Source organism: Lepisosteus oculatus, chromosome 14, assembly GCF_040954835.1.
Source record: "Lepisosteus oculatus isolate fLepOcu1 chromosome 14, fLepOcu1.hap2, whole genome shotgun sequence".
Taxonomy (NCBI): domain Eukaryota; kingdom Metazoa; phylum Chordata; class Actinopteri; order Semionotiformes; family Lepisosteidae; genus Lepisosteus; species Lepisosteus oculatus.
The window spans coordinates 14,101,477-14,123,900 of NC_090709.1; the positions used below are offsets into that span (position 1 = coordinate 14,101,477).

A 22,424-nucleotide genomic window follows, 5' to 3' on the forward strand; every position below is an offset into this window, starting at 1 on the left:
AACCACTTGGGATGACCATTAATTAGGGTGGCTGATGTGTCTCAGCTTTGGGAGTTGTTCCTTATCAGGACACTCTATCAGCTAGAAAAACACCTTAAATGTGAACCAAATGGAAAGGCCTCTCTGTATCAAGCACCACTTGAAATGAGGGAGAGAGAGACTGGCACGGGAGCAGCAAACTTAATTCCTGTATTTTAATAAACCTTGCTACTACAATGGTCTCTCTCCTGTGTGAATGTGCTAGTGGAAAATTAAGCTACTTGACTGACTAAAACTCTTCCCACAATGACTGCAGCTGAATGGTCTCTCTCCTGTGTGAATGCGCTGGTGTGATTGTAAATGGCTCTTCACACTAAAACTCTTCCCACACTGTATGCAGCTGAGCGGTCTCTCTCCTGTGTGAATGTGCTGGTGGATAATTAAGCTACTTGACTGACTAAAACTCTTCCCACACTGACTGCAGCTGAATGGTCTCTCTCCTGTGTGAATGCGCTGGTGCCTTTTTAAGTGACTTGACTTACTAAAACTCTTCCCACACTGACTGCAGCTGAACGGTATCTCTCCTGTGTGAATGCGCTGGTGCCTTTTTAAGTGACTTGACTTACTAAAACTCTTCCCACACTGACTGCAGCTGAAAGGTCTCTCTCCTGTGTGAATGTGCTGGTGGGTTTTTAAGCCACCTGACCGACTAAAATTCTTCCCACACTGACTGCAGCTGAATGGTCTCTCTCCTGTGTGAATGCGCAGGTGGGCTATTAAGCTACTTGACTGACTAAAACTCTTCCCACACTGACTGCAGCTGAATGGTCTCTCTCCTGTGTGAATGCGCTGGTGTGATTGTAAATGGCTTTTCACACTAAAACTCTTCCCACACTGACTGCAGCTGAACGGTCTCTCTCCTGTGTGAATGCGCTGGTGCCTTTTAAAGTGACTTGACTGACTAAAATTCTTCCCACACTGACTGCAGCTGAACGGTCTCTCTCCTGTGTGAATGCGCTGGTGTGATTGTAAATGGCTTTTCACACTAAAACTCTTCCCACACTGACTGCAGCTGAACGGTCTCTCTCCTGTGTGAATGCTCTGGTGCCTTTTTAAGTTACTTGATTGACTAAAACTCTTCCCACAATGACTACAGCTGAATGGTCTCTCTCCTGTGTGAATGCGCTGGTGTTGTTTTAATAGGTGCAAGTGACTAAAGCTCTTCCCACAATGACTACAGCTGAAAGGTCCCTCTCCTGTGTGAAGGTGCTGATAGGGTTGTGAAATGCTAGACTGACAGAAACGCTGCTCCTCCCTGTGCCATAATGGCAGTTTGTCCACTCCATCTGAGCAAGGCCTTGAGTGATTCTTCCTCATCTTCTGATTGTGCTGGGTTCTCTTATTCTGCAAATGCTCCATGGAATGGCCTTGCTCTGTGTGATGAAACTGAGATTTGTTTTCTCCATCGTGTCCTTTAGTGTGCTGCTCAGCAGTATGGATCATCTGGGACTCCATCTCCAGCTCTCTGAGACTTAAACCATCCAGTTCATTCAGCTGTTCCTCTCTTTGCCCAAGAACAGACATACTCTCCGGTTCATTAAAACTTTCAACAATTTTCTCAGTAACCAGATTATTAAAACTGTTTGTAAAGTCGTCAGATACTAAGGGATCATATGATTGTTTTAGACTCTGCAGTGACAGTCTCTCCACTTGAACAGAACAAGGCCTAATTATCAAGCCCTGTGGGAGCTTCTGTTGCTCCTCCCTATACTGACTCTCCTCTCGGTGCTGTAAGTCAGTACTGTTCTCTTCACCAGGTACATCAGTCTGCTGCTCTGCACAGTCAATCAAATTGAGATCCATATCCTGCTCTGTAAGATTTAAAACATCCAGTTCTTCACTGTGCTCTTGTACAGAGACACAGCCTAGTTCATTACAAACTTGCGTAATTTTGTTTGAGTACAGATTAATCTTCTCTGTAAAATCATAACATACTAAGAGCCCAGGTGTCTCACTCTCAGGTCCTGTCTTCATCATGGGCACAGCAGAGTCCAGATCCTCGACACTCTGTCTACTCTCTGTGTACTGCTCACTGAGAGTCTTTTTCCCTTGTAAAGCGGTGAGCTCTGTCTCCTGCATCAGACTGGGGCCCCACTCCTCTTCACTGTGTTGGTCTTCAAGAGGAGTCCTTTCCCCAGCATCAGAGAGAGCACTGGCCTGTGAGCCTGTAAACACAGTACAAGAAAACAAGACCTTTATAATAATAATAAACTTTATTTTAGTAGCGCCTTTAAAGGTGGTTTCTTAAAGAAGTTTACAGAAGAGCAACAACAAAAAATATACAATATAAAAACAATGAGAATAAATTGTGCTTGAGGTGCCAAGCTATGGAGAGTCTTATAGGTGAGCAGGAGGAATTTTGAGTCAACATGAAACTTGGCAGGAATCCAGTGCAAGGACTCCAGGATAGGAGTAATGTGAACACTTGCATTAGACCTGGTCAGGATTCTGGCTGTCGAATTTTGGACATACTGGAGTTCATTCAAGGTGGATTTAGAAACCCCAGAGAGTAGGGCATTACATTAGTCAATTCAAGATTAGACAACACTTTTCAGCCACAGTTAGTGATAACACAGGGCGTAGTCGAGCAAAATTTCTGAGGGGAATGAAAGATGTTTTGACAACACGCTGCACATGTGGGTCGAACTTCAAATATCATCCCCAAGTTTTTCCAATTTAGAGTGAAGCTCAAGTACAAAACCATCTACAGATAGGGTTTCACACTGATTTTACAAAGTTGATGGGTGGTGCCAATAAGCATGGCTTCAGTCTTGTCACAGTTAACATGAAGGACATTTTGAGTCATCCAAGTTCTTATGTCAGAGATGCAATTAGAAAAGAGACAGCCACATCTGCGTTGGGTCTGGTATGGATGTATATACGAGTAACAATAGCATAGTAATGATAGCTGAGGCGATGTGATCTTAAAAGCTTCAAGCTAAAGCTGTAAGCTTTACGCTACACAAACACACGTCTAGTATACTCGCAATCACTTTGGGTTGTTTAAGCATAGAGGAATAAGAGGGTTTAAGGGGGTTTCTGATAATACGTAATTTTAGATATACAAGCTTTGTCAGAAACCTAACTACCATGTAAAAAGTAAGACTACAGAAATAATAATACATTACATTTACATAATACAGACACACTAACTGCACACTACAGTACATTTACACTACACTGAGAGTGAGGGATTCATACAGACACACTGACTGGACACTACAGTACATTAACACTGCACTGAGAGAGAGGGGGTTCATACAGACACACTGACTGGACACTCCAGTACATGAACAATGCACTGAGAGAGGGGGGGGTTAATTGGCTCCATGAAGTTGGCCCCTCTACAGACAGCACAAATGATTAAACTCACCTCATTCGTTAGTGTTACGTTTGTGCCGTTAAAAGTAGCATTTGTGCTGCTTTTAATTCCGAGATATAGAGCCTTGTTTTTTTGGGGTCGTGACATCACTCAGCCCCCCTACAAGATCGTAGCGGAACCAGACCGGTCTCATTCGTTAGTGCTGCATTTGTGCTGGTTTGTGCCATTGAAAATAACTTCCCAGCTACTTTTGTTCCTTAGATATAACACCTTCTTTTTCAGGGGGTGAAGTCAACGTTGTAGGGGAACCGGACCGATCTCAATCGTTAGTGCTGTGTTTGTGCCATTGAAAGTAGCGTTTGTGTATAGTGCCTTGTTTTTCCGGTGATCACATGACCATGCACGACGACTTGGACCTCCAGTTACACCGTCTGCCGAGTTCAAGCGCTCTGTTACCAGCACGAGAGTGACAATTCTGCAATTCCTCTTTTTGCCCAGGTGAGGGTACGGTGGTGGATTTTGCATTTAATATCATTATCTTCTATCCGTTTTTGTGAACAGGAAAATTACATTTGTCTCCAATATCATACCCGATTCAGAGGAGTTGCGGGTGTAGCCTTAAAAAGCGAACATTAGCAAAACTGTATATTCTTACAAAGAGGCTTTAACGAACAAGTCTTAATACCTCGTAGCGGTGACCTTTTTTAAAAATCATAAGAAGTAATCAGTTTCGCATTGTCTCCTTCTTAAATAAACAGGCATCAAGGGACGTGTGAACATTCGACCTGTCTGTCGAGCCACATATTTAAAAAGACTTGAATTTGCAACTTTCTGAACCACTGTTGCTCTTTTTTATGCAAAGCACATTAGCCAACGTGAAAAGGAACCAGGACTTCAGGACTTTTATTTTTAAGGGGCACTATGTACAAAGTTTACACAAGTTCATAACACATCCGAGAAACAAGAGTCTATCATCTCACACATGAACACAGTGGCAATATTGGAAAATATTTATTTTCATAGAACAGAAGTGAACATATATCTAGGTTCTTTGAAAAACTGGCATTATCCACATGTTTGTATTAACAAGGGTCTTATGCGCAAACATGAAACAATTAGCTCACAGTTCTTTTATCTGTGTTTCTAGTCAGTTCTTGGTGTAGAAAACAGCATGAGGGCAGACCCGGACCTCTGAATACACAAATATGACTACAAGGACGTACCAACACACTCAGTACTTAAATTACTGGATGTGATGAAAACAATGAATGCTATTTGTTTTCCGACTCTGTCTGGTCGGGTGGGGGTGGATGTTTTAAATTTTAATATAGCGCCTTCTTTTTCTGGCCGTGACGTCACTCTGTGCCATCAGCTCCATACAAAAACCACAAGTTCACGACCACCAGATCTTTCAATTGTGATCTCTTGATCAGCTGACCCCAGCCTTTGCAGTTGATGTTTGATTTATTATCTGCATCTCTGGCGAAGACCTCTTCTTCCAAATCGTAAGTTTCTTTACAAACTAGAAATGCTATACTGTAATTATGATGCTACGTTGATTTATTTTAAAGTAAAGATATTTGAGAAACTTATTTTGTTTTATATCATGGGGAATACCACAAAATTAGTAAGCTTTATTTGTTGTTATCATGATATTTCTACACATGCAAGTGAAACTTGAAATGACTTGTCACACTTCTGAATTTAAATTATAATGTTTTCTTTCTGTACGTGTTACAAGGAGAATTGAACCCAAAAAAATCTCTGACATGTTACAAATTGCGGATGTGAAAGCTGAAATGATTAAGTGGTGAATGCAATGCTTTAAAAACATATTATAAACAAAAGAAGTGGTGATGGGCCTTGGTATTGCAGTTAAAGTGAGTAGGTGGGTCTAAAAAATATTAATTTATCAATTTCTGTCTACATATACAGAAACTTTTTGATGTGCACTTAAACTGTAATCCATAACAATGTAAAAAACTTGGTTATATTTTCATTTACACAGTGGAGGGAAGTCCCCATTACCTGTAGGGCACTTTCACTGGGGTTTCCAGAGAAGATTTGGAAGAAGAACAGTTGAAGCCAGGTTTGGTGAAATTCATTTTTTGTTACATTTTTGAGTGTTAATCAGACTTCTCTATACTTTGCATTAAACATTTCCCATAATACCCAGGCCATGGGTCTAGCTAGGGATTTGGCCATCACATGAACACTAAGATTAAAGGGGTGACATCATGGAGCTAACAAAAGAGAAGTGTAAAGCTCGCCACAATTTGTTGTTTGAGATTTCAGTTCTAAGCAATATGCAGTGTTTTGCATTCATCCTTATTTCTTTCTGGGGATTTAAACTACTCATCAATTGCTTGATTTTTTTTTTAAAACCTTGAGCGGTCCGATTCCATGTACTGCACTACATATTTGTGATTTTTGATTGTTAATTCTTAATTGTGTATGAAAGTAGATATCAGACCTACTGCATGCAATAGCTTATTAAGGATTTGTTGCCTTTCTATTGTTCCATTACCTGTAGAGGGGGAGAGGGGTTTATAATGTACATTGAAGTACCTGCCTCTTTGAAGTTCTGAGCATCTTTGGGAATGTTTGCACAGTTTACGTTGTTTGTATCATGTCCCAGAAGCAGCAGGCACGAAACTGGTGATTCCACTATTGTAGTAAATGTAGTAGAGTTAACCATTTGACAATAGATTAAGGTCTGCCTTCACAGAGCATAGAACAGGATAAAATTAGTTTTGTGAGCTTTATTAAGTTATACCCTCACACAACAGAGTATATTAAGGAAGTACAGAGTTGGTATAAAATTGCATCATCTGGTGTGTAACACTGTTACCACACTTAAGAGACCAAGGAAATGTACTGGATTAAAGCTCCGTATTGTTCATTGTTAAACATTTTACACATTGTTTGGTTACGAAAGTCGATGTGAGGACAGGATTTGTTTTTTGTATTTTAAACAATGTACAGATGCAGCCATTCAAAATGCGCGGTAAAAACCCACGGTACAGTAACCTACCCACAAGCCACCGCAGGGCACCGCGGTAAGTGATTTGCTGGCCAAAATGACCGACAGGGGCACTCATGGTGCATTGGTTGGTAGTGAAAAGATTTAATCATTTAATGTCTTTACTGTGCACATTTTAATACACTTAGTTTTGAATATTTATATGGCATTTTACCACTAAAGGGAAATTTTAGTAGCTGAGCATAAAAAGAAGAGGAGCATAACGCATCTGAAGGTCATAAACGATATTAATTTAGGAACATAAACATTACTGTATGTACATAAACTGTACTGTGTATGGCTGGTCTTGATAGTTTAAAGAAAAAATACACACCAGTCTTCCATTTCTCCCTAAACATTTTAAGCATGAAAGTTTTATGAAAAGGTACCCAAATATGCGATTGCTGTATAGAATGAATTTTAATTTTAAAAAATTATTTAACACGAAAATTAAGCTGTTTACATCTTCCGCCTGAGAACAGTCACCCGTTGCTACCCAAAGCAGAAACACAGCCACTAACTAGCAAAGAGAGGACATTAGGTAGCCAATATGATAAAGAAATAAATGATTATTTTGTTTATTTCTTTTGCACATTTATTTGAACATTTCCATCGATTGTACAAGCACTTGGAAACTGTCCAATCCCTAGTTCATCAGGCATTTTACCGGTCTTGCGCCGGTCTGCGTCTTCTAGGATAAAATGCCAGCGAACTCTTGTTTTTATGTCCACTATAACAGACAATCTCCTTTGCTTTTAACCAAGCGTTTAATAATTTCCTAAAATTAAAATGATTTACTTTATTTCCCTCATGGGATCAATAAAAGTATCTATCATCTGTCTGAACTATTGGACAGAATTCTGGGGTCTCCCCATACCAGAGATTATGGTAGGGCTTCAGAATGGTGATTGGCTGACACCATCTGACACCCCTCTGATTGGAGAAAAAAGACGTGCTGGTTTGCTATACAGTACTGTACCAGGAAGAGGATTTATTTCTATCGAAACTTGTATTTTAAAAGTTTAAGAAGTAAAAACCTTACAGCGTACACAGATTTCTGAACTGATCAGGATCGTTATCTTTGTCTTATGCATAATAATGTTCACCGCTCTGTCCAGCAAATTAATAATAAACTTTATTTTATATAGCGTTTTAAACGAATAAGTAATTAGATTGCTCATAAACCTAATCACTTGCTTTTTCTTTTTATTTAGGCTCAGATTTCAACTATAGATCGTATTATTAATAACCATAATAACAACCAACCAACAAAAACAACCATATAAACATAATACCAACCAAAAACATAGATAACAACCACAGTACAAAATCAAATATATCAAATCATTATACTCTCGCAACTTCCTTCAATTATCATAGTCCCGCCCCTTATGCAAACCAAACCCTCCTCCCATCCCAGTTTATCCTCTTTATCATAAACAAAACCCACCTCAATTTTCAACATAAAGCATTACACAAAATCAATACCTCAACACTCCATACTCAACAACGATAATTCACAAACGGCCAGATCATGTAACTCCACATTCCCAAACCTCATTTCCATAGCCCCGCCCCTTATACAAAACCAACATCCCTCCCCTGTTCTCTCTCTCCCCTGGCGTTTGCAATCGTTTTTATTTCAAATAAATGTTTGCAAAGTAATGTATTTTAAAAATCTTAAGATTTTTATATTTATGTCTTTATTTTGTGGTTTCATTAGTGACAAAGGCTAAACTTTCTTGGAAAAATGTATTTTATGTAAACCATGTTTGCTATTAATTCATTCAGGGCTAAAATATGTTCATTGTCGTCTAATGAAAGAAGGGTTCCTTTCGCCGTAGTTGGGTTGAAATTAGAAGCTTGCCAGGCCTGGATTGTTACACCAACGCATTAGCATGTTAAAGCGATTTCATTGAGGAGCCTAGCCTTTAACTAGTAAGTACTGTACTTACTGGGTTTTTGAGGGGGGGTGGTGTCTTTCTTTGGAAATCTCGCCTGCTTCTACTTTGCAAATACTTGTGAAACCGGTTTAATTAGTCACAGCCAGCACTCCCGCAGAGAGGGAGAGAGGGTTGTACTTGCAGTGTATACAGTAGATGGGAAAGCCAGAGCCGACCTCTACGCCGCCCACGTGTTATGCTCTTCGTTAATGTCTAAGCCGGAACACATCATTATATCTCATTTTGTATTTCTTAAAAAAAAAATTGTTTGCCCAGCCTAACAATAGTATTATTGTTATTGCTTTTAACCTGTAAAGCACTTTGAGGAGCCACCTTTAAAGGCGCCATATACAATAAAGTTCATTATTATTACTATTGTTAATTTGCTGGACAGAGAGGCGAACATTATTACACAGAAGACAAAGATAGCGATTTACATTGCATTGTGCATTGTGCTGCTGTAATACAGTTTTAAATAATTAATAGTCTAAACAGTATCAGCTTTATTTATGGGTTTTAAATAAAGGCGATTTAAATCAATATAAATGTTAATATTGTAACGCCTAGGTGACTATTCATTGTTATTAAAAAAACTTAAATTTGATCATGTTGTGATATTTAGAAATATAAATTTTTTTGGTGCGAGTGAGGTTTTAATTAATCTCTGACTAACGAAACGTTTAATTTTTTCAAAGAAATGTTTGTTAAAAAAAACCAGTAGGATTTGATCACAGACCATGTGACATGGGAGTCAGGAACCTAACCCACAGCGCCACCGGCAAAGTCACGTGCAGAGTACTGAAAAAGCACTACAGAAACATTATCAACAGACAATGTACAGCGTGTACTATTCTTGTGTTGCGGTACATGAATATAATTATATCATTATTAATTTCTTTAGATACACGATTCCATATTATATTCCCTTTTAATCAAATTCTAAAAGTATGCTTGTTGACTTCGGTATCACGTTAGTTAAAGACTTCGATGCTTAATGTTTAGGGAGAAATGAAATACTGGTGTGTATTTTTTCTTTAAAGTACCGAGACCAGCCATATACTGTATGTTTAAGTTCTAAAATTAATATCGTTTATGGCCTTCACACGCGTTGCAGTATGCTCCTATTCTTTTTATGCTCAGCTACTAAGATTTCCCTTCAGTGGTAAAATTCCATATAAATGTTCAATACTTAAACGGGCACAGTTAAGACATTAAATATACATATACATACTGTATACAGTACAGTTTGCATACAGTAATATGTTTATGTTCCTTAATCAATCTCTTTTATGAGCATGTGAAAGGCATGGTGAATCAGTTCTCAAAAATTACTGTACTTTGCATGATTGGAAACAAATGCGTGATTGCGGAATGCTGTGGTGTTTCTTTTACAAAGACGGTCAATGAAAAAAAGAACGTGGACAAAGGCAATACTTTGTTTACAGCTTGTCCAAGGTCATTCATTATTAATACTATTAGTAATATCTTCGTTAAAGACTTTGATGGCAACAGCTCAAACATGAGAGGTTGAGCTTTACTAGCTCCACCTTGCGGAAATTCCGGATACTATTATTTTACTTGCGGTATTATAGGAGAATTTACGGTAACTCGCGGTAGACCGCGTAAAGCGCACCGCAAAATAATGTGGTATCGCCCGCGCATTTTGAATGGCTGCATCTGTATGTTGTTGCACCATAGTACTCATTCTACATATTTGCCCTTCATTCCAGGATTTATCACCTACAGGCACTGTTAGGAGGGTAGGAACTTAACAGTACTAACATTCAGGCTGTGCTGCCAGACATAACCTGACAAAAGAATATACCCAAGTGCTGCAGGACTGCAAAGGTAACAAAGAATCAATGTATACATGCAGAGTTACAACAGAGTAACTGCAAACTATAAAATCACACTTAGAACAAAAAAATAGCAGAAGGATACGATGCTTTTCCTTCTGATGAAGTTCTAGAAGAAATAGGTGTAGCCGGGGACCAAGAGCCAAGCTGTACCCTTGATGCATGCCCGACAGCATTGGAAGACTGGGTAACAGAAATCTGTGAAGAATGCAGGTTGCTAGCTGTGGAAAGTGGTGATAGACATAACCTGCATTTCCTACCGGAGATTGTTCCTCATCTCACGAGGCTTGCTTGCTGTCTCCCACTCTGGATTGGCTTAATGGTTCCACTTTTCAAAAGTGTGAACATCACTGGAAGCTCAGCCAATGAGGAGGCGGATTTCAAAAACCTAAAACAATCAGTGCTGAAGCATGACACTCTGCCAATGCAAGTTGACAGGTTCCTTATGAAACACCTAGCACACACAGGAGGTATGAGAATATCAATGGGTGCTCATAGTGTTTCCCAGCAGTGTGAGAGGGCCGTTGACAGTGCTACCACTACCTAAAAAACGGAAACCATCTTTTTATCTTGTGCCTTGTTCTGAGTGGTTACAACATAGATTGTTCGGTTCCTGTGAAAAAGGCTGTAGTGGCTCTGATGAGGAATGGAAGCAGCCGAGACCTGCCCCCAGTAAAGGTGAGTGGAGACACTGTGAGTGTACTGAACACTTGTGCATTTGATGTCAGTGCCTATGCAGTGACTATTGTGGTAGCAGGACTTCTAGCAGCTATGTTAATCAGGCTGTAGATAGCATAGAAATATTTCAACTGGTGAAACATTTGGCACAGAAAGGTGTGCACAAAGATGTTTATGTTCTAAGAGCTAAAATTTTGAGGGACATTTTTGGTGCAATGAAAACAGAGTCAGAGCTACAATAAGTGAGAGCTGAATGTAATATTTCAGAAATCATAAAGCCTCTTTGTAAGAACATACAATTTTGCTAATGTTCGCTTTTTAAGGCTATACCTGGAACTCTTCTGATTCGGGTATGATATTGGAGACAAATGTAATTTTCCTGTTCACACAAACACATAGAAGAGTGCTTTAACTCGGTTGACGGGGTTCCTCGAGGTCAAAGTCACTGTGCATGGTCATGTGATTAATGGAAAAACAAGGCGCTATATCTCGGGAACGAAAGCAGCACAACGCTACTTTCAACGGCACAAACCGGCACAATCCCAGCACTAACGAATGAGACCGGTCCGGTTCCCCTACGACGTTGAAGGGGGCTGAGTGACGTCACGACCCCGAAAAAACAAGGCGCTATATCTTGGGAACAAAGCAGCACAGAAGCTACGTTCAACGGCACAAACATAGCACTAACGAATCACATGGGTTTAATTGTTTGTGCTGTCTGTAGGAGGGGCAACTTCACGGAACTTACTACTTGAATGCAGAATCACTTTCTGCTTGTTTAAGTGTTTAGAGAAAATTCCCACAACACTACTCAAAAACTTTGCCCCTCTACTGAGCATATACTATATTTTCCGGATATAGGAAACAGAGCAAATAAAATAATCACCATTTAATTACATGCAATACCAGATGCAATCTCTTACCATCTTAAGAGCAAGAGTTCACATGAAAGAACATCAAAACCTGATAGTTTCCACAAAAAAGTGTCTCTTGTGGGACAAATATTCAGGAAGCCGCTACAAATAATCATCTGGTACCTATTTTTCTATGTATATCACCATTCTCTCTTGTGCGTTAAGACTTTCAGCGATCCAGAACCCTGAATTACAATGGAAAATGGTTTTATGTATATATTATGTACCAAGATCTCTCAGTAACAAAAACAAAACCACAATAATATTATAAGAAGGATCATGTTCTCCTGGTTCTGTGGCTGAACCATATATATACACAACAAAGAATATGCAAAAACTTTGTTTTAATCTGAAATTTTATATACAAAGATTTTAAAGTCACTACGTACAATAGATATTTATCATTAACATCTTAAAATCATTCACTGATGATAACTTCTCAGTAATATGTATATTATATTGACATTTATATTGGTTATATATACATATCACAGCCTGTTAAATATTCACTTTAAATTCATGAGCTCTTAAGCCCATAGCAGTAATCAGATGTTAAATCGAGGAAGTGAGACAGTAGATTAAGCCCCACCCCACAGACAGACTGAGAAAGGGTTCATTGTCACACAGATGAATACATTTGCAAGACAATGCGAGGCTCCGAACCGCAGCAGCCACAAATCCTGCTCCTGTGTCAATGTTAAAGGGTTTATAAGACATTCAACACACATTTATTGATTCATGGCGTAACTTGTCCTCCCTATTCACTAACATTATAAGACCACGTCCCAATTTCCAAACTTTACCCTAAGCCCTTCCTCCAGGTCCACACCTCCATGACGCAGCGTAAGAAGTGTGGACTTCAGTGCATGTGGACAGAATTTCTTAAATATGTTTTTGTTTTCCTTTCTCCATTCGCAGGCTGATGAAATTGAATCTCATCGCGTCTGTCCCCGAACCAAAAGGGAGTGACACGTTGTGTTCATTCGTCTTTAGCAGAGTGAACTCCAAATGGGAGAAGTAAACAAAGGAAAACGTGGTGATACCACCGTTTTTGCGTAACTAAATAGATTACAACTCGACTATCCCGGTACACAAATCACAGTCTGGGGAAAATAACTCATTCATTCGCTTTCTTTCAACACAAACTAGGCAGGACCTCAAAGCTTTGTACTACTGAATACATCTACTATTAAATATTCAATCTACAAAATATACTGAAGGTAAACCAATATTATATTTATCAAAATGGGGTGACGAAATCAAATCTGTACATCAAAACCTAGAACACAAACAGGATGAATCTGAAAGTAACACATAATCTACAGATGTAAATAATATATACAGCATGAATACTTAAAGTAGTTCAGGTGGGGAAAAGCAAGCACTGTCTTGACATTAGTGGTTCTATTATAATTAAGCCTGCTTTACTACACCAGCTACATTAGTTCATCATTGGGTATTCCTCAGACTATATTCAGAAGACGGCAAAACAGAGCACAAAGCAATAACTCACTGCAGCAATTAACAGGGTCTAGGAGGAGAAGCTGATCGAACAAAGTTGTAATCATTTTCTTAAGACTCTTTTGTGCTCAGCAGAAGATTGAAAAGGGCAGCAGAGGACAGTCCGGGATGTAATTTCACGAAAACATTTGTTCTGTCTAAATTGCCAGTATTTAATACACTGACTGGACACTCCAGTACATTAACACTACAGAGAGAGAGAGAGAGAGAGAGAGTTTAATACAGACACACTGACTGGACACTCCAGTACATTAACACTACATTGAGAAAGAGGGGGGTTAATACAGACACACTGACCGGTCACTCCAGTACATGAACACTGCACTGAGAGAGAGAGGGGTTAATACAGACACCCTGGCTGACTGGACACTGCTGTACAATGCAGTACATTAACACTGCACAGGAGAGATAGTTACCGCCACGTCGATAAATAATCTGCCCACAGACATATTTCCAAGACTCCAAAGTCTCCTAAATTGGCTTTCACATGGAGAAAGTGTATCAATTGACGACATATTTCTGTCCACATTCAAAGAACAGCAATAACATTAATGAGAATATAACCAGACCACAACTAGTTTAGTTCGCAGAAAAGAATCCCTCGGCAACATCACAAACCTTTCCTACTTCGCTCTGCATCTCTCCACTACAGTTTCAACAGTGAGGAAGTTAAAAACACCGTTTTTAAACACAAACGTTACTAATTAAAAGTCACTGCACTTACCCGACGGCTCCGTTTCTTCATTTGTTTCTGCAGTGATTTCACAGGGAGGCATGAGTCCAACATGATCTGTCCCTCCCTGATCTCCTGCTCCCGACTCCTTCTCCCACAGCTGCAGTCGCACTTTAAAGGTCTCGTTTTCCTTCATTCGCGTTATTTCTGTCCCGAAACTGTCCTCCACACACTGTGTGATATTAATCACGGCCCGACTCACCAGGATCTGGGAGACGCTGTGGAGTTTGTCTCGAAACGAGTCCTGGGAGTCAGACATCGTGTTTCGGAAAACGTCTGAAACTTCATACACGAACGATTTGAGCAAAACCTCCATGAAACAGTGAAGCTCGTTTTCCTGCTTCATTTGCGCGATTTCGACCCCGAAACCGTTGTCGACAGACGTGATTTTAATCACGACCAGTCTCGCCAGAACCTGAGAGATCCGGCGAAGTTTTTGTTCAATCGACTTCTCGGAATCATCTGTCCGGTTTCGGAAAACTTCCGAAACTTCATGCACGATCGATTTAAGCACAGTCTCCACGAAAGATTGCGCCTCAGTTTTCAGATTAAGCAACAGATTCTCCATTTTTTTCAGAGTCGATCTGAAAAACACAGGCAAGTCCGCTGCAGCGGCTGTAGACACGTGGGTTTGAACATAGAAAGCGAAACGTGGTCAAACAGAGGACTTCCGGGTTATCAGATGAACCGTTGCTATAAACCACAAAAATATTATTAGAATAATAAAAATCTGAAAAAAATAGTCCAGAATAGATGTTTGCGTTATATTATAGTGTAACGTATACGGTCGACATTTTTTTATTTATATTAAATGTATAAATAATTTACAAATACAACTAGAGGAGCAGAAACAGATACAAGAGTAAAAAAACACGAACAGAAAAAAAAATTAACTGGCAGAGGTAACGAAGTAAATTATATTTTTTACATATATCAAATGTTTTCCTTGCTTGCATTTTTTTTTTCATTTTTATAGAATTTAAATAATATTTCAACTCCATCTGAAAAGTACTAAAACGGGGAGTATTATTGGACCATTTTGATTTATGAATGTGAAATTTACTCAGAATGACTAATAAATTTGCTATAAATAAATTCTTTTTTAAAAAAGTTATCTTACGCAGTACAATATCAAAGTCCTTAAACCTAAAAAAACACCTTTAAATGCCTACAAACAAAACTCTGCAAGTCCGTCCAAAACAACTTCACAAACACACACCTTACAAGTAAATGTAATAATAATAATAATAATTATAATTGCTTACACTTATATAGCGCTTTTCTGGACACTCCACTCAAAGTGCTTTACAGGTAATGGGGATCCCCTCCACCACCACCAATGTGCAGCCCCACCTGGATGATGTGACGGCAGCCATAGTGCGCCAGAACGCTCACCACACATCAGCTATCAGTGGGGAGGAGAGCAGAGTAATGTAGCCAATTCATAGAGGGGGATTATTAGGAGGCCATGATTGGTAAGGGCCAATGGGAAATTTGGCCAGGACTCCGGGGTTACACCCCTACTCTTTTCGAGAAGCGACCTGGAATTTTTAAAGACCACAGAGAGTCAGGACCTCGGTTTTACGTCTCATCCGAAGGATGGCGCCTGTTTTACAGTATAGTGTCCCCGTCACTATACTGGGGCATTAGGACCCACATAGACCGCAGGGTGAGCGCCCCCTGCTGGCCCCACTAACACCTCTTCCAGCAGCAACCTTAGTTGCTTAGTAACCTAAGATTCCCTTTCAACCCGACAAAAAACGCACAAATCATCTTTCTCATGCTTAAATTTAGACAGTACTTATTTAACTGGATAAAACCTATTAACAATTTTAAATTATATCTTTTTAGCTTTATTTGTAATACAATATCCATCAGGAGTTATCCAAACTAACTTCCAATTTATATTTTCAAATGGTGCATTCCGAAAAGATTAACTTGACACACAAGCCTTTCCTGTATAAAATAAAAATCATCTCTCATTTTTTTACAAAACAAATCGCTTTTCTTTTTACAACATTTCGAATACCGTTAATTTAATAGAAACATCTACCTTAATTTCTTATTTATTCCGTACGTATGCAGTCACTGTTTACATGTCTGCATTGTTTACTTGTACGTTGTCTACTGTTTGTACAGTATATTGTCTTGATGCACTGTCTGTACTTTGTGTAAAGTATCTATATCTATGTTCTCTCAGTCTCCTTCCTCACCGCTCCTGCTCGATCGACACTCAGTCTCTATGCCTGGGCTCGTTGAATCTCTGTCCAAGTCTTTTATTGTTGTTGTCATTCTGTAAAGAGTTTTGAGAAGCCAACTTTTAAGGCGCTATCCCCATGTACCCATGTATTAAGAAGACCCCCCTATTCCAGTATATTACCTGTAGTGTTATATTAAAAAAAATAAAAAAAAAATAAAGAACACTTTCACAACCCAAAGCAAGGTTGTATAAGGTGAGGGGGCTGTCTGGTGTGTAAAACACTTGGTTGTTGCATTGTGAATGTTGTGCTTCAAATACTATTGAGTCACGAAGAGGACCTCCCTATCCCAGTGTATTGCATGTCTAATAGGTGCCATATTGAAAAAATCATAAAAAAACTGAAAGAGGTTTCACAACCCAAAGCAAGGCTGGGAAAGGTCAGAGGACCTGCTTAATGTGTAAAACACTTACTTGTAGCATTGTGGGTGCCGTGGTTTAAATGCTATTGGCTTGTGAACAGCATCCCCCTATCCTAGTGCACAGTGCCACATTCAATAAAACCATGAGAAAAAGAGATTCACAACCCAAAGCTCTGCCTGTCTTCTGTGTAAACAATCATGGACATCATGATTTGAACATCATGGGTGCTGTTTTTAAAAAGCTGTTGAGTAAAGAATAGGAATTTTCCTGCAGAATGAAAACAGGAAATAAAGAAAGGGTTTCAGAAATAAAACAAAGCTTTATTCCCGTGCTGACAGTCTGGGTAATTGGAAACTGCTGTTCTGCTTCCTATGGTCATATATGGGTTTTTCGCATGAAACTCTATTGAGCAGTATTTCTGCGTTGTGAACGTATGTATGTATACAGTGGTCCCCCAGTGTTCCAGATGGTGCGTAATTGCGCATCAATCAAAACCCCAAGTGTCAGAAAAGAATAATTAGCTCAATTATATGTTTATGGAGGGGTTGTGAGTGGTGGTCTTTAAAATGCATTTGGTTTGAAGGCGTTCTGTGTTATATGATATGTGATATGGACACAAGAATATTCGTGCGTGGAATAAAAAAGACAAACTGAAGGCTGTGAGAACATTCAGAATGTACTTTATCCACAGAGCAATTGTATATACAAAGCAATTGTTTCATAAAAACGCTACAGGCGTGCCAAAATCGTTTTCGAACTTCAAGCTAACTTTACCCCGGTCAAAGTGATGAAGACACAGACATTCAATGAAAACGAATTTGATTCACTCAAGGCTCTGCTCTTTTGTTGTGATGTCATTTTAATTAATGTTAGCTGTGATTAGGTGTCGTTTTTGTCTCTTTTAACTTAAGAGTTAAAGAGTTTAAGAGTCTGCTCCTTTCTTCCTGGTATAGAAATAACATGTTCCATGTTTACAACCACCACTATACATTATTTGTTCAGCTCTAACGCCTGTCTGCGTTGACAAGGCATCTCAAAATGACATTAAATAAGAACACGATCCTTCCGGTTACCATTCCTGTGGTTGGAGCATTGTTTCGCCCTTTTTCGTTCTTCTACAATATTTACAGACAGGGCTTTATCACTGGAGTTGTACAGAAGAAGTGTGCATCGGTCCATGAAAATCATCAGTACTGCTGTTGTTCTATGCGAAGTTTAACCGAGAGCACTTAAAAGATGCAAAAAGCTTTCAAAGAAAACAGAATTGAAAGACAGTAGAGTAAGGAGGTAAAAAAGCACTCCCCCGTCAAGGAATTAACCACCGTCACCCGTGTGACTGGATATAAAAATAACTGATTCGTTTTTGCCCAGTCTCTGGAAGCTTCAATGTGATTATTTTTCCTTCCTTATTTCTTCATTCCCATGAATTTACTCTGTAGTAGAGGAAACACGAAAGTGGGAAATTGCAGGCATTCTCCATGCGCACACACCACTGGGGATGTAGCTCAGTGGTAGAGCGCATGCTTTGCATGTATGAGGTCCCGGGTTCAATCCCTGGCATCTCCACGTGCTTTGTATTATTGTGCTCACATCACAATCTTCTGTTGAGTGAGAACTCTTTGTCGGTGTTCATAGAGAGCCAGGTTTACACAATTAAGTTCAGTCACACACGAAGTGCTACAGTGTTGCTCTGCTGTTTTAGATGTACCTCCAAAGCATTTAGTTCTGTTAACTACAACAAATGATTTGAACTAATTTAACGTCATATTCAGGAAATCCAGAGAATGTCTCCACACTTGTCGTGGCTGTTGAAGAAATCACCTGTTAAATCTCACCCGGGATTTCCTGAGAAATCATTCAGCGAGTGAGTCCTTCCTCTGACTCCGCACTAAACTGAAAGCTGCGCGAATTCCTCACTGCATGTCCTGTACTGTTACAGGTGCTCTCGTGTAGGTGTGGAGCACAGCCATAAATACAATTTGAACTATTTCCGTATGTGAAGGAAAATTCAAAAGAGCATGAATAGTATTAATCGTATAAAATATCCATGGTACTACTCGAGAAAGTACTGAAGGACTAAACAACAACTTTTGATGATTACAAGATATTACAAGAGAAACACAACCATCCGCACAGAAGCTTGGATCCTGAATGTTTAAGTTAAAAGACAAAGCGAAGGATATGACCTGTAAACTCTCTTCATGTTTTATAGTTAATGAAATAAAATAATGTTTACTTTCTTAATAATTTCTTATTGTTGATAGGTGATTTATTGAATTTTAACAAAATCAGTTAAATATTTTCTTCTGTAGTAATACTAGTCTCAATTTACAATTTTTGGACATGGTGCATCTTAATTAACTTTGTTATTAGTTTCAGTTTTGGAAAATCGCGCCCAGAAGCTACCAAAACTGGTAATGTTCACAAGATGTGTAATGCAATAGCAGCCTTCTGGGTGGAAAACAAAAAGTATTTCTTGGTATGAATCCTAGCTCATTTATAGGCGGCATTCTAGGACTTCTCGCTTCAGAAATCCTGTCAACGCATCGTACGTTTCTACTCCATCAATACCAGCAGTGTTATCACTACCAAACGATAAGAATAGATCCTGGCAATACTTCATGAGATCTTCTTTGGAAAATTGTTTATTTTATTTTTAAAAAATATTTTCAATACCATCCAAAAAGTCAAAAGTTTCAATTGCATGCAACTGATGAGATCTCTCTTTGATGGAAGTTATAAGTACATCCAAAACACGTTTCTTGTGGATCCAGAAGAGGATCATTATGAGGCTCAAAACATGCCTGTCTCTTCTTTTTTTGAGGACGAATTGATTATTGAGGTGTAATCATTGGTTCAAAACCCAAACATCTGCTATTGCTGTTGTTTCTTTGATAGTTTCTTCAAATCCTTCAATTGATCTGCGATATCGAGGGATAATATCATAAAAGTTGTGGTTTTCTTTTAATCACCAATTTTATTAAAATTTCACCTTCTTTTACAGATGTCTTGCATGTATCACAAGATATAACAGTCCCCTTGCGTCCTCAGGTAAAATGTTTTAAAAAGTACAACAAAAGTACAATATACTAAACAGCATTTATGGTTACATGTATATTAAAATGAAGGTACATATACCGAGATATTAAAATACAATTGTACAGTCCAAACCTAATAATGCTTGTGAAGTTCTCCACCAAATCTGCACTGTAATTTTGAAGTATGATAGCTGAGAATGCAAGGTGAGTATGAAATTCAAATTAATTTCTTGGAAGCTGCTGATGTTGGTCGTTATTGAGCATTCCAGATCATATTCACTTAAGTACTAAATTGATTACTTCTTGTAGCTTGAAACGTGCACAATATTTGCATTTCTTGCAAATATCAAGATGTTTTAGGTGTCACTGAGAACAATAATCGAGTTTGAGCAGATATTATGCTTACATGGGAATCACAAGACGTGCTCCTCTAGGTGGGCTTGAACTACCAATCTTCCGCTTAAGAGAAAGAGTAACAAGAACCAATGTTTTGCCAAGTAATTTGAAGACCTAGATAAAGAAACGTGGTGCAGAATGAAGAAGCACGGACAGGGTTTGAACCCTCATAGCCAAGATGTCCACCTACTATACGATGTTAATGGAGGCATACATGTTTCCATGGGATAGTTACTCCTACTCCTTACCAATATGCTGCAGTGATATATGATAATGATACTGTCACTGGTTGTGAGCCATGTGTTTCAGCTGTCAGCCTACTATACCATGTTCAACCAACGCTAGTAATATTACTGTGTAATAGAGGAGCAAGAGAGGTGCAGTCGGTAGAGCTGGTGACCCTTAAGTTCAGAATTGTGGATTCAAGGTTTGTTTGTGTCCTTTCTGATCCCTCTAATCTTTTAGTAGGACAGTGCAAGCAAAACATGATAGCGTACAGTGACAACCCAATGTCTTATGTGCTTTGTGTAATTCAGCTTTCTTACCACTTTGGGGCTCGATTCAGATATCGTTGTTAAAGCAAGGGGCGAGCAAAGGCTTTTCTAAATCAAGGTTGGTCTGCTCACAAGTAAATATAAACACTTGAGCGTTTGCTGTTTGAAGACCGCACTTTGTCAAAAATACTGCGGTTTCTTAATTTCACATTATGGTATTTAGACGGGGCAAAGTAGTGTAGCCCTTGTGCAACTTTGATTAGCGTTTGTTATTCGGTTTTGAGGTTTGAGGAGCGTAATGCAAATCGAACTGGTGAATAGAAAATGAAACAGGAATCACTTCTTGGGCTAAGAAATCCAAGAAGCATGGAAACCTGTGGATTTTAACACTACAGAACACTCACAAATCGCAGTGTTGCTGCTTTAATATTTCGGTCTTTGACTTTTGAATGCACACCTTACCGGAAATCTTTCTTTACTTACAGACAGCTCAAAAAGTTCTTAAGGCAGAAATTGGAGCCCATCTAAAAGTTCCTTTCTGCTTATCACATTTAAGTGTTGACGAAGCATTTTCCTGCCCATCATGTTCTTGATAAGCGGTTTCTCTGTTTTCCTCCTATTGTCATTATCAGCACAATAAGACAGGAACAATACACAAAAAATAAAAAAGTAGCTGTTAGAAGTGGGATTTAATCCCATGTTTCCATTTGGAGACCAGAACACCCAACCAAGATGAAAGACATCAGTTCTCAAGTCTGACACCTTAGACAACTCAGCCATCCTAACAAGTGATGACAAAACTTGTGCTGAATTCACCAGTAGTTCACTAAACTGAGTTTCTTCCTTGAACAGATTTGCTTGTCTACAGGGTAAATTGCAAAGTCCAGGTGTGCAAAGCTCATGGAGACTTATTCACAAACACTTACTGCTGTAATAAATGCAAAAGGATCTTCCACAAAGTATTAGTTGGGGGAGTTCACACTTATGCAACCAGGGTGTTGTAGGTTTATTAGTTTCAATTTTTCCAAAATTTTTCTCTTGAATTTTGTTGGTGGCAAGGTCACATTAAGGATGGAAAGACATTTGACATGATTTATCTTGATTTCTGGGTTAACATCACAAAAACCTGCAATTTCAATAAGAGTGTGTAGACTTTTTATATCCACTGTGCAGTCACTTCCTTTGTTAAGCGCCATGGGGCAACCTAGTTATTGTGAAAGGCGCTATATAAAAATAAATTTAATTTAATTTAATTAATCCAGAGCATCAAGGCACTTTACAAAACATGCATAGAAAAGTAGAGTATAAATTTGTAAAACCTTAGTTTCTGAAGTAACTGCTTGGATAATCCAACTGCCACTGTTGTTACTGCTTCTGGTGCTAATACTACTACTGTTACTACTACTACCACCATGACTTCAGATTCTAATACTAATTCTGATACTAATACTCCTGCTACTACTACTGCTCTCATTACTAGTAATAGTGATAAAAACAGAGCACTCACAGATCTGTGGATGTGGGTCTGGACTCTAGAAAGTGGTTCCATTCGCAAACAGCTCTGGACCTCAACACCTGTTGATGGATCACTTCTGTCAGACACACCAGTGGAGCACAAGTCCACCTACACACACACTCACACACAGTGACAGACACACATCCAAACACTCACACACAGACACTACACAAACTCACAGACACACACATAGACACTACGAATACTTATAGACACACATCCACACACTCACAAACACAAATTCACACACTGACAGACACCACACACTCCTCACAAACACCACACACTCACAAACACATACACTCATAACTACAAATACACTATAAATAACA

At 39.0% G+C, this 22,424-nt stretch overlaps 1 non-coding gene and 1 pseudogene across 1 annotated transcript; one reads left to right on the top strand and one right to left on the bottom strand.

Annotated features, from left to right (window-relative positions):
* Positions 1-352: 352 nt before the first annotated feature.
* Positions 353-22,153, bottom strand: LOC138242772 (zinc finger protein 135-like; annotated as a pseudogene).
* trnaa-ugc (transfer RNA alanine (anticodon UGC)) lies at positions 18,143-18,214 on the top strand. Its single transcript has one exon. It is a non-coding gene; the product is annotated as a tRNA-Ala (tRNA).
* Positions 22,154-22,424: the final 271 nt, after the last annotated feature.